General features: G+C 37.9%; 1 long non-coding RNA gene across 3 annotated transcripts in view; it reads left to right on the top strand.

Moving 5' to 3' along the window:
* LOC115645974 overlaps positions 1 to 13,851 on the top strand; it is a 58,499-nt gene that overhangs the window by 34,775 nt on the left and 9,873 nt on the right. For all 3 annotated transcript variants that reach the window (XR_003998888.1, XR_003998886.1, XR_003998887.1), the window contains 2 exons: positions 12,609 to 12,631; positions 12,862 to 12,952. This is a non-coding gene — a long non-coding RNA (uncharacterized LOC115645974). The remainder of the gene's footprint in view (positions 1 to 12,608; positions 12,632 to 12,861; positions 12,953 to 13,851) is intronic.

The following is a 13,851-nucleotide window of genomic DNA, read 5'->3' as shown; positions in this document are numbered from 1 at the left end:
GAAGTCATGATCACTTGAAGGAAAGCCAATCTTTTAGGCAGCCTAATCCTTGGAAGATTTTTATAATTAGGGCAGAGATAGGATGCTACCTACAATTGGTCTAATTGAACTAAATTGTAATTTTAATAACTAGAATTTATTTTATTATTTGTGCCAGAAATGTAGTAGTTATAGAGATGGTGAGAGGAGGTATAAGCCCCACACTGAACAGATGAAGCTTAATGAACTGCTCGGGGATCAAGAAGCCCCACACTACCACACCTACAAGGCATGTCAGAACTAGAGGGAGGATGTAGAAGGGAGTAGCCAGCTCGGATGCTAGGGAACCTGAGGGGAGAGCAAGTCTCCATTCCTCAGCTACTGGAGGGTGCCTGTCTGAAGGCAGAAGCTGCTTGGGGCTACTGCTGCCTGTTAGGGGGCAGGGTTTTGAGGGAAATGGATACTGAATCATTAGTTTGGGACTATTAGAAGAGACTCACCTACAGGTGCTGAACCAGGCTGTGGCTTACCAGAGGCTCTATTAAGGAAGAGAGTCCTGCCACCTCCTTGTAAGAATGTAAGAATGACCATACTGGGTCACACCAATTCTTCTTCTAGCCCAGTATCATGTATTTTGATAATGGCCAATGCCAGATGCTTCAAAGGAAATTTACAGAACAGTGGCATTATCAAGTGATCCATGCCTTGTTTTCCAGTCCCAGCATCTGTCAGTCAGAGGCTAGGGACACTCAGAGTACGGGGTTGCATCTCTGACCATCTGGTTAATAGCCATTGATGGACCTATCATCCATAAACTTATCTAGTCCTTTTTTGAACCCAGTTATGGCTTTAGCCCTCACAACATCGCCTGACAACCAGTTCCTGTTCTGATGAGTTCTGTGCATTGTGTGAAGAAATATTTCCTTTTGTTTGTTTTAAACCTTATGTTTGTTTATGTCTGGTTTTCCTTTTGATTGTTGATAGACCCTTAAGGAAAGGACTGTCATGGATTCAGTCACAGGGCTGGCTAACCCACAACTAGACTCATTTTGTTGACTGCCTGGATATCAAAACCAAAGGCTGAGTAAGTTCAGAGCCCCATCACACCTAAGATGATCTGGGAGACCCAAACTGCAAAAGAGGCATGTAAGTGTCACAGTGGCTCGTTAATAAATGCCTCATGACAGGGTGAAAGGGTAGACAGATATATCATAATTAGTGACTTAAAGATTATATTATTCCCATAAAAAATGGCGTTCAAATTTCCTTCCTCCCCACAGGACTCACTATAAATACCTCTGCTATGTTTGTGAAAATGTTTCTATATCCAGGAACAAACATTTATCATTCCATGAATACTTTCCCTTATTAATGAATATTGTTTGACCTATAAGCATAATATTTGATGCTACTTTATACAATATCATAATCAAGATTTTAGTAAAGATTTTTTTAAATCAATCACTTTACAATGTAATTTGATGCTAAAATGAACATATCATTTTTCCCCTTTATATACCATAAAAATGTGTATTTTTAACATTTTTGGTAAAAGATATTCAAAGAAAATAATTGTATAGACCCAAAGGCATTAGATTCTTGTTTTAATTATTTTATCTATTAAAATAAAAATACCAAAAAAAAAAACCCACAGGATTTTCCCATGGTATATAGTTATATTTCTGCCAGCAAGGTTCCTCTTCTTGAACACAAGTCTCCAAAGCCTCAGGATATATCTGGAGAATCCCAAGATATTAGGCTTACTAGCATATAGTGCAAATCAAGCTGCACCTGGCTGGCATACCAAACAAAGCCAGACAAGATTCTAAATGCAGAAGGAGAAATAATAGCAACTGCTCATGCTACTAGCAGATATGGATATAGTACATCTCATTACTTTCCAATCCCTAATGTATTCTCCTTTTTCAGTACCTATCAGCTTTACTCCAGTCCAACGTGTTACTCCTCCAAGTCAACACTCAAAAGCTGGAGCTTGATTAGGAGCAAATCTTCCAGTCTGATGGTACAAACAATACAGATTAAGATGAATATATTTTGGTCCTGGAAGTAGAATGGCACAGCAGCATGAGTGGCGGGATAGGCTAGCTGCCCAAATACACCCCTAGAGTTTCAGATGGAATAGTTCTTCTGCTCTCACCACTGAGACTGCACTCCTATTTTTAGTGTCTAGCTCAATCAAAGTCTACCTGAGCTGGAAATTGCATCTCCAGCTTTGGTGTAGACATACTCATATTCCTTCACTCCTGCATATTCTTTGTGCTCAGTATCAAGATTCATATTAACTGAAAATAGGGAGGAAATGGGTCATCCAGCCTCTCATCAATGATACTCTTTTCAAGGTATACAAGTTTTATGCATCATGCAAATCTCTTCAGTGTACAAATCTTTCTGATACAGATGCTGACTTAGGAAACCATCTCTGTTCAGGACAGCACTTGAGTTCCATTGGCTTCCTGTACTGAAGCACATACTTAAATATGCACCAAGGTACTGTGCTGAATAGTCGTAGGGTGAAACTCTGGCACCACTGAGGCCAGTAGCAAAACTCTTTTTGGTTTCAATGGGCCAGGATTTCATCCAAGGACCTAAGAAAGTTCTTATGTGCTTTTCTAAATCAGGACCTAGACCTGGAGTAGAAGAGAATGGAAGCCAAAAGAGCACATTAAGAAATAATACTTGGCATCCTGACTCAGTCTGTTGCAGTACAAATAATGCCACATGAACAATGGTTTAGAGCAAATAGATAATGGCCTGGTCGGTTTAGGTCAGTTGTTATATAGATTGATACAGGTTATTAAGCAATCAAAAACAAAAGGATTATTGAGCAGGTTAATGAGTAATCAATAACGTTAGTAACTCTGAAGTCCCTAAGCCAGCTCTCAGTTAGCTGGTAACAGAATTAAGGCAAGAGTTGGGTACATACTTACCAGAAGTTAACACAATGATAGTGAAAGTTATCATGTACAGTGTTAGGACTTCCACTGGAGTTACTATGGAGTTACAACTACTTAATTATGCAATTAAATGTGCTAGTGTGCAATTCATAGTTTCACTTTCAAAGGTGCTGAGTCCTCATGCCTCCTTTTAACCAGGAGTTGTGGATGCTCAGCACCTTTGAAAAATCAAGATTACTCACTTTTTTCTCCACTGTAATTTCCCCATATCATAAATCAAGAGGAAAAAAATGCTGAGAAGGATGATGAAGCTATGAGGATAATGATAAGGTGGGTGTTGTTCCATCATCTAGTTGTTTCAAGGTCTCATTTTCCCCTTTGGATTTTCTTTCTTCACTTTGTTTTATTGTTAAAAGCAAATATTTGAATTGTGGTGCTCCGCATATGTCAAATTGTGGTGCTCCGCATATGCATAGAAGCTAAGAAGTATTAGGAGAGTCCACATGTGGAACATGATATTTAGGAAAAGAAATTGAGCAGTGAGCAGTGCTTATGAGCACTAGGTAAAAAGTTTTCCCTACAGAAAGCCTAAATTTATGACTTACCTCCTGAACAGGAAGGAGTGAATGTGAGGAAAAAAGTTCACATCAATGATAAAATTAGTATAAAAAGGTTTTAATTAGATTTGCAAAGAGATGTAAAATTTGTCATTTTTGTCATGTGCTTTTCTTAGTGGAGAATGACAGTTTGCTCATCAAGAAATTGTCTATTAATTCCAACTTGAGATATCCCAGTTGTTACGATGACTTTTCAGTCAACGCCGTCCTGAGCACACTGTGCAGTATATGTCACAAGATCTATTGTCAAATTGTGGTGCTCCGCATATGCATAGAAACTAAGAAGTATTAGGAGAGTCCACATGTGGAACATGATATTTAGGAAAAGAAATTGAGCAGTGAGCAGTGCTTATGAGCACTAGGTAAAAAGTTTTCCCTACAGAAAGCCTAAATTTATGACTTACCTCCTGAACAGGAAGGAGTGAATGTGAGGAAAAAAGTTCACATCAATGATAAAATTAGTATAAAAAGGTTTTAATTAGATTTGCAAAGAGATGTAAAATTTGTCATTTTTGTCATGTGCTTTTCTTAGTGGAGAATGACAGTTTGCTCATCAAGAAATTATCTATTAATTCCAACTTGAGATATCCCAGTTGTTACGATGACTTTTCAGTCAACGCCGTCCTGAGCACACTGTGCAGTATATGTCACATGATCTATAACCAAGGAATCATGGCTTTCAGAAGGGTAAAACTTCATCTTGAGGTGACAGCCATTACCATGGAGAAGTTTAGGAGGGGTGCCATGTTTGTTATTATGCCTCTATGAAGATTTTAAGGTCTTGCTTGCCCATAAATTTACTACCGCAAAGAAGACAAATTTTTCAAGTGCAAAATTTAGCTACCTTCTCTGGTAAATTTGAATAGATTTTGTCCTAGAACAAATTAACACATTTTGATGAAAATCTCAATTCTTAATGCAGAAAAATTGCAAAATTAAACAAGAATGTCCATACAACTCTTGTAATGAAAGGATTATGGTGGATAATGAAAGAAGACATGCTTATTATGGAAAATCTTGTGCTTCTCAAACTACAGCACTGAACATGCCATTGGTCCAGATTATATATGGTCCAGATTATATTTTAGTAATAAGATAAATATTTTAAGATATTCATTGTAACTATATTTATTCATCATTGTACAGCATGCATGATTAGAACTTGAAAATTAGAATTTCAATATCTGGCTCACTGCTAGTTGTAAGTATAATATCATTTACACCCAAGATAATGATAAAGAAATTTAGCCCTGATGTTCCAGACATCATGCACTATCAATGTGCAAGTTTCTCCTGTGCAGGTGTTGCCTGTCATATCATCCACACTTTTGTCATGTCCCAACAATACAATGAGAACAGTCAATCACTCTGTAAAAGATTAGGAAAAGCAAATCCTTCTCTGAGGTGTCATTGTTCTTGTGATATTTTTGGAAACTATGACCATTGAACTGGGTACAAACGTAGCAATTAGGAATGAAATAAAGCACTGGCTTGTTCAGAAAGATCACCATCCCTACTATGCATTCTTTATAAAACTTTGTACCCAGTACCAAATGTGTCCTCCTCTAGTTCTTTGCTCACATTATTCAGAGGTTACTGTTGTAGAACAGGAAGGAAATGAATGCTTTATTCCAATCTCCACTTGCCTGGAGACTAGATCCCAGAAGTACAAGATGTCTCTCCTGTTCAAATTGTAACACTAGATGCATTGCTCATCTGTCATTTCCAGTTCATGTATTTGGTATCTAAATACCATTTCTCTTGTATATCTACTCTTCTTCTCAAGCTTATAACTTGCATGTGATACTGTTGTGTGAAGTACCAGAAAGGTGGTTCCTAAAGGAACTCAGTTTATTATGGCAGAGTCAAAATGCTTAATACAAATTGCAGGTTCAGTATTTTTATTCAACATTAGAAAAAAATGAACAATAAACTAATGTCTATTAAAATAAATTTGATAGAATAGTTCACAAGCTGCTAGGTGGCTGGCTCTTAGAAAAATCACACTTTGGCTTGCCTCTATCCAGGTCTCCTTACTGCCTTAAATGCTCCTTTTACCCTACTGTTAAACAAAATTCTGCTATTTGCATCAGCTCATGCCCTTTATAATCTTCAGTAGGCCCCCATCATCAATCATATCAGTTTAACAGCAGAAATGTTTCTGCCCCACACCTGCCCCTGAATGTGCCACAAGAAACTACAAAAAAGGGAAGGCTGTTTAACTTAGGTTACTGACAGCACCAATATACTGTATGCCTTCCAATAGTTGGAATGAAAGATGGTTGTTATATCTAGGGCTACGTGAACACTGCAGTGCAATAAACAACTAGAAGAAGCTAAGGGAAAGAGTCTCAAGGGAAAGGAGAGAAAACAAGTCAGTGGAATCACTTGCGTTTAGGTGACATATCTGAGAAGAAGGAATAGAGCCATTTCATTTTGCTCCAAGTAACCCTTTCTACATCTCAAAGGCAGGGCAGCATTATTCCACAATCAACAGTATACATCTTTTGGAGGGATTCACCCCAATATGACTCAATGACACTTGTCCATTGGCACATAATTTACTGAAATGCTGACACCTATTCAATGTCCTGGCTTGAAATTTGGGAGACATATGGACAAATGGAGTTGGGGAAGACTCTCACCTTCAAATTTTCTACTGCTCAGCTACATTTTCGCTTTCATTTTTTTCCTACTCCCTCTGTTGCCCTGGCCATGTTTGCTATCTTGCTGTTACCTTTGTATCTTTCTTCCTTTCCTGCCTCTGTGAATGATTCTGTACTGTTAATTATTTTTGGAGCAATTCCCTGTACTTGTTTACCATTCATAACTCTCTTCAATAAAATTCCACTACTAAACACACTTCTATGAGGTCTTTGAATCCATCAAAGAATGAAATTATATTAAGAAAAGAAAAGTTAAAAGTTCTCCATTTTAATACGAGGCTTTTTGTGGTTCACCAGTGCATTTATGTCCCTGACCTGTATTTCTGTATTTTCTGTCATATCTAACTATCTATACACAAATATACCTTTGGAGTATGGACTGTTTTCTTCTGTGCTAACTACAGCACTGAGCATGCTATTGGCATTCAACAAAAAAATAAATAATAATTCATATGCAAAATTCAGATCTGTGGCTATTTTGTCCCAGATAGATAATCTGAGTGTCAGAGGGGATATCTATCATCATCGGATGAACAAAGAAGAGGAGCAATTTAGTTCTACCATTCAACCATAAATGAAAATGATTAATAGATAGGAGACTGCCACAGGAAAGAGCGTCAGAAGACCAGAGCAGAGAGACAGACACATGGAAGAGAAATGTTAGCAAGAAAAGGGATAGCAAAAGATAGGGAAGGAGGTCTAGAAATCAATGCGAAGAATAAGTATAGAAGTACAATAGAAAAACAAACATATATTTAAGTAGTATATATTAAAAGCATTTATTTAAGAAGCTGTTAGGGGCTTATTCCTTCACCCTCTCACTTCCCTGGTCATTCTCACATGAACAGAGAGCAACAATACCCAAAGTCCAAAGGAGCAAACAATTCAATGTTTATTGGGGTGAACTTCCAGCAAGCCTGATTCCAGTTTCCTTCCTTAGTGTCTCCCTTCCCAGCTCTGACACCACAGACCCTTGCCTGTGTCCCTGTTCCTGTTCCCATTTCCCCCTTTAGCAAAACATGATCCCAATTCCCCTATCCCCTGTCCCTATTCCCATTCCCCCCCACCACTTCCTGATTGACTTCAGACTATATAGCAAAACCTGAGTTTTGCTTAGCTATTTCTTAACCAATCATTTTACTGAAATTTAACTAACCAATCCTAACATACTGTAACATGGTTATTTAACAAATTATATTCCACCACCTTCACTGGTTTTCACCCAACAAAATTAATTATACAGCAGACAGAGACAATTACAGAACCAGACAGAGACCATGCAAGTAAACATACAAAACAATACAGAAGTGAGTATTTTACAACTTCATATATACAGACATAAGGGTTTTCCAGTTGTGTCTATTGATAAGTGAGTTCTTGCCAGACAGGACGCTATCAAACTAAGTTTCCTTTTACATCTTCTAGGCTCTTCCCTTTCTCTGGAGGTGAGAAGAATATCAGGGCAGGATTGTATTCCCAATAGCACCTTATTTCAATGTGACTAGTTTGGAATGTGAGAATGTGACCATACACTTCCCAGCTTATGGCTGCCTAACTACATCTTAGCTGAAGGCTTTAGCCTGTCACAGTAAGAGAAGGCCATCCCACAGACAGTGATCTTTGATTCCTTCTTTTATACCTCTATAACTAGCTAAGTGATAAGAATACACTTACATTCTTAAAGGATAGGCCTTTGCAGACAGGTCTGAATATCTATATCCTAACAGCTGCCTGAGAGGTTCTAAGCCCCAGCATCTCCTATTGTTGTCAACAAGATGCTCAGCTTCCCTCACAATTAACTCTTAACAAATAAAGTAACACACTCTTCAACATGCACAAAGATAATTTTGAAAACCAGTATCCTCTATTATTCTAAAAGCCTCTTCAGCAATTCATGCTTGAACAAATCCTTTATTCAGCTAATCCACATGGACTGTCACCAAAACAGAGTCCAGCCTCCTATCTTTTTCAGATTTGTCCCATTACTAACTTGAAGGACTAAGGTTTCACATGTGATTGTTTTGTATGCATTTGCTATGATTTTACATAGCTAGAGGTTTTATGGTATGAAGAATTAGATTGTGTTTGGCCAGGCCCTGAGCATCTATACAATGTGTATCTGCTCAGACACAGTGCCAGGAGGATCCCCCCGCATCCCACTAAGAAGGGGATGTGCTTTGAAGGCACAGGGTCAGAATATTAGCTGTGTACGTCAGCTGAGGATCTGGCCCACCATCTAGCCCTTGCAGTTCTTAATCAGGCAACACTTCCATGGAAGTCATTGGAGTAAGTATTGGGTAAGAGGCCCTAAAATGGTTTCAAATACAATGTAAATGCCATGAGAATTTATGAATTTGTATTCATTTATATAAATACATGTATATAAATTTATACAAATAGACAGATAAATAAGTAAATATTGTTCCCAATATCCAGTGCACACACGTATGCACTCAAACACACACACAAAGTATATACAAGCATAAATTAAAAAAAAAGAAAAACTTCTGTGAATTCATAATCTTGCCTTGGTTCTCTGAGAAGTTGGCTGTTAGGGGGAGAAATAACATTTCCATAAAATGCAAAATCTTTTTTTTTATATATTATGATAATTGACAGACTCTGCCTTCATTAGCTTGCCTCCAGATGTTTTCTATTAAATTAATTAACTTTGCATCTGAAACAGCAGACATTATGCTTTTGTGTGGCCATTATCCCACAGTTGGAATCCTTGCAAAGCCGCCTTTATTTCTGGCTTTCAAGGGTTGTCAATGTAGGTAGAGTGAAGAGAGGAATGATAAGTGAATCATAGTGTCATAAATGAGTGAATTTATTTTTTTCTGGTTGTTAACTTTGACAAATAGCATTCAACAAGGTAGAAATTTTAATTCTATTTATTACTGATAGTAGTGCTGGGAGTTCTATAATGGGTAGAGTATGAGTGATGAGGATAATACTGGTATTATTGCATAGAAAGAAGCTCCATTTTTGTTCTAATTAACGTACTTATTAAGGAGCCAGATTGTTGTTGGCTTGTGTGGCTACAGAGAGGGCATAAGGAGTTCCCTGGCACTGGCTACCTGCTCCAGACCTTGACAGACCTTCGCTACATCCCTGTATGTACCATTTAATATAGCTAGGTCAACCTTCTGAGGGACAGGGCTGGCGTTAGGCCTATTCCACCAATTTCCCCGAATCGGGCCCTGCGCCTAAGAGGGCCCAGTGCCCAGTGAGAATCCCTTCCCTGGCTAGAGAGGCCTTCTTAATTTTTAGTCACCATGCAGTGCTTCTGGTCTTCAGCAGCACTTCGGCAGCGAGTCCTTCACTAGCTCCGGGTCTTCGGCGGCACTTCAGAGGCGGGTCCTTTGCTTGCTCTGGGTCTTTGGTGGCAGGTCCTTCAGTGCTGCTGAAGACCTGGAGCGAGTGAAGGACCCACCGCCGAAATGCCGCCAAAGACTGGGAGCACTGCCCGGTGAGTACAAACCCCACGTGTTTTTTTATATGTATTTTGTTGTTTTTTTTAAGTCATCCCTACTGGGGCCCCATTGAAACTGTTCGAATTGGGCCCCGCACATCCTAAAGCCGGCCCTGCTGAGGGAAGTACATTGCAACAAATAGAGCCCCAGTTCAGAGTATTTCTCCCTTAGAACCAGGGGAATTGTGATTCTTAGGGTAAGTCTACATTGTAGCTTGAGGTGTAATTTCCAGTACAGGTAGATATATATGTACTAGGTTTGATTGAGCTAGTATGCTAAAAATAGCAGTGTAGGCTTGGTAGTTTGTGGCACAAGATGGGCTAGGTGCCCCAAATATTATCCCGTTTGAAACCCTAGGCATGTATATTCAGTCAATGCGCAGCAGTAGTCAAAAAAAGCTAACAGAATATTAGGAACCATTAGAAAAGGAATAATAATAAAACAGAACATATTATAATGCCAATATATAAATCCATGGTACACCCACTTTGAATACTGTGTGCAGTTCTGGTTGCCCCATCTCAAAAAAGATATATTAGAACTGGGAAAAGGTGCAGAGAAAGACAATAAAAATTATTAGGGGGATGGAATCAATTTAAGGAGAGATTACGAAGACTGGGACTGTTCAATTTAGAAAAGAGGCAAATAAAGGTGATATGGTAGAGATCTGTAAAATCATGAATGGTGTGGAGAAAGTGAGTAGGGAAGTTTTATTTACCCCTTTTCATAACACAAGAACTGGCAGCCACCCGATTAAATTAATTGGCAGCAGGAAGGAAGGAAGTACAAAAGGAAGAACTTCTTCACACAACACACAGTTAATCTGTGGAACTCATTGCCAAGGGATGTTATGAAAGCCAAAAATATAACTCTGTTAAAAAAAGTAGATAAGTGCATGGAGGATATGTCCATCAATGATTATTAGTCAGATAGTCAGGGATGCAACCCCATGCTCTGGGTATCCCTAAATCTTTGACTGCCAGAAGCTGGGACTGGATGACGGGATGGATTACACAAATTTGTTCTGTTCTTTTCATTCCCTCTGAAGCATCTAACACTAATAACTGGAAGAGGCAGGATGCTGGACTAGATGGAGCATATGGTGTTCTTATGTATTTGGGGCAGCTAATCTCTTCAGCCTGTCATGTCACTTCTAGATATAGAGTAGAACCTCAGAGTTCTGAATACCTCAGGAATGGACGTTGTTCATAACTCTGAAATGTTTGTAACTCTGAAAAAATGTGATTGTTCTTTCGAGAGTTTAGAAATGAACATTGACTTAATACAGCTTTGAAACTTTACTATGCAGAAGACAAATGCTGCTTTTCCTTTATTTATTTAGTAGTTTACAATTAACATAGTACTGTATTGTTTGCTTTTTTTTGTTTTTGTCTCTGTTGCTGCCTGATTGCGTACTTCCGGTTCCAAATGAGGTGTGTTTGACTGATCAGTTTGTAACTCTGGCGTTCATCACTCTGAGATTCTACTGTGCCCTTAGAATCTGCTCCAGGAGCAATGGAGCAACATGTTGTCCCTTGATCAGGGCACCTGGCAAAGCCGTGACTGAGCCTTCAGAGGGATGAATTTATACAACATGTACTTTTTGTCAAGTTATACCCACTTTAAAGGGACATAATCAAGTCAGTAATCACACGTGTCTGAATATTTTTTACTAACTGTTTTTACGAAAAGCAACTAAGATTGTTATAAATGGAAAAGAGATAAGGTATATTTGTTTGTTTGTTTTGGCATTTGGCACATGTGCATCATTTGTTTCACTTTTTCAGTGTGAAAATTTCACTACAGTTTCCCTTGCTATTTGCATGTATTTTATACATCACACAGAGAGAAAAACATAGTAAAATACATTTACTCCCGCCCCGCTCCAGAAACTGCCAGGGAGACATGGGCAAGGGTGATACCTGAAATGGCTTTGAACTCTTTTTTTTTTAATTGACAAAATTTCATGTTAACAGTGTTCCATAAATATATAAACATCTCACTTATCTGTTTGGCCACCTGAGACGCAATCTCAAGTGTAAACATAGGAATACAGCCGCTAGAAAATTAATTTAGTTAATAATTAAGAAGGGTTTTGAGATCTTCAAATGAAAGTTGCTCAGTAATAACTATTATTATAAGAGACCCTAGATTACAATGTTTTGATGTAACCACTTTGGTGTCTTACAGGATGGTCCTATAGATGACCATCCAGACACTCTACTCAAGTTTTCCTATGCTGAAAGAAGTGATTTAATGGGGCCCTTCACAGACTACATTGCAAACAATTCTAGAACAAAGGAAGAGTGACATATTGTGCACAAAACCTGCAATAATGCTTTCAATATGGACTTTTGGTTTAATCTATAGTAATTTAACTTGTAAGATTTGAAGATGAGTTGTTGAGGTGGTAGCAGAAGCCCATTACAAAATCTCTTGCCTTATATTGGATGTTTATATTTAGTACTAACACAAAAGTAATAAAACTCCTCAGTTTCTAATAATAATAAATATATAACAGTGGAGCTGCTGAGGAGTTCAATGAGTTACATTTCTCCATTTCTTCCTTTTAGGTGGGATTGCACTGAAAGAGGAAAAAAATCCCTCTTCATTATCAAAGTAATTAGTTCCATAAATTTCTTTATGTCTTCTGTGAAGAAACGGGGTAATTAAACTGTGAAATTTCATTTTCCTAAGGGGACGCATTAATTTATAGGCACATGTTATATTTGTTTCAGCACCAGGTTTCCACATTCTGTACATGTACTTAATTATGTGAAAAAGAAGTATTTTAAAACACACAAAAATCTACATGTAGTGTAATATATATATTTTTTTGGAGGGTGGAGACAATTTCTTTTGAATAAATCTATTGGATTATAACCTTTAATAAATATGTTATATGGTTTTTAAAGAAACCCAGTGAAATATATAATTTTATTTGTATTCTTCTAGGGAGGAAAATATTCTACTTCCAGGTAAGCATAAAGTTCATAAAATATTATTTTCAAAAACCTAGCAAGTGTAGTGACAACTTAATTACTACAAAACACTGTGAATAGGTTAGAGATCCATATTTTATTAATTTTTATATCCTGAGAAATATAATATGGTAATACTAACACAATTGTGTCTACCTTTCTTTTATTCAAGCTGTAATGCTATCTGTGTTAAAGGTTAACAGCATTATTCTTATTTTCTCTACTAGACTTTATGAATACTTTGATCCTTGTTGAGGATAACACTGGTACTGAGCTGCACAGACTGAATCTGGAGGGCCTGCTCTCTTATATCCTCAGGTAAAAATCACTACATCTGTAATCCTGTCTTTCCCAGTGTGGTGCACAAGCTTGTTGCTCTCCAGGAGCCATATCCAAAGCCCGTTGGTGTGTGTGGACAGATTTCCATTGTGTTCAACAGACTTTGGACCACTCCTTTGCTGAACTATGAGCAGAGGATATGGATGAGTAGACTTCCTGTGCAAAAGACAAAACTCTAGGGCTGAAATCCTGCTTCTGTTGAAAAACATGACAGCTATGCTACTGAATTAAAAGGGGGTAGAATTCACCCACAGATGTGGTCCTCTGCCATCAGCAGAATTAAGTCACAAATACAGCTGATCAGGGACTTTTATATATATATAAAATGCTGCTAAACTGGGGCTGTCCATCAATGGAAGTATCTGAGGCAAATTGTCAATGCAAGCAAAGCATGTGTTTTCATTCACCTGCATCACAAGGGACATAACCACTGGACTATTGGCTATGTATATATACATATATATCTTTTTCATAGGAAACTTCCTCAGGCCCAGAATGCAATTTCTGCATACCCAGAATAGCCAATAGTCCAGTGGTTATGTCCCTTGGGATGCAGGTGAATGAAAACACATGCTTTGCCTACATTGACAATTTGCCTCAGTTACTTCCATTGATGGATAGCCCTAGTGTAGAGGCATTGCTATAAACTCATTCTAAGTGTAGAGAAAGTAGTAAAGAACGTACAGATAAATGGTAATTGTGATAAAATGCAACATGGTTTTACAAAAGGTAGATCATGTCAGACCAACCTGATCTCTTTCTTTGAGAAGATTACTCAGATTTTTAGACAAAGGGAATGTTGTAAATATAATATACCTGGATTTCAATAAGGCGTATGATACAGTTCCACATGGAAAATTATCAGTTACATTGGAGAA

Source organism: Gopherus evgoodei, chromosome 1 (assembly GCF_007399415.2).
Source record: "Gopherus evgoodei ecotype Sinaloan lineage chromosome 1, rGopEvg1_v1.p, whole genome shotgun sequence".
Lineage (NCBI taxonomy): Eukaryota > Metazoa > Chordata > Testudines > Testudinidae > Gopherus > Gopherus evgoodei.
Note: the sequence above shows the minus strand (reverse complement) of the source record. Positions and strands in the feature narration are given on the sequence as shown.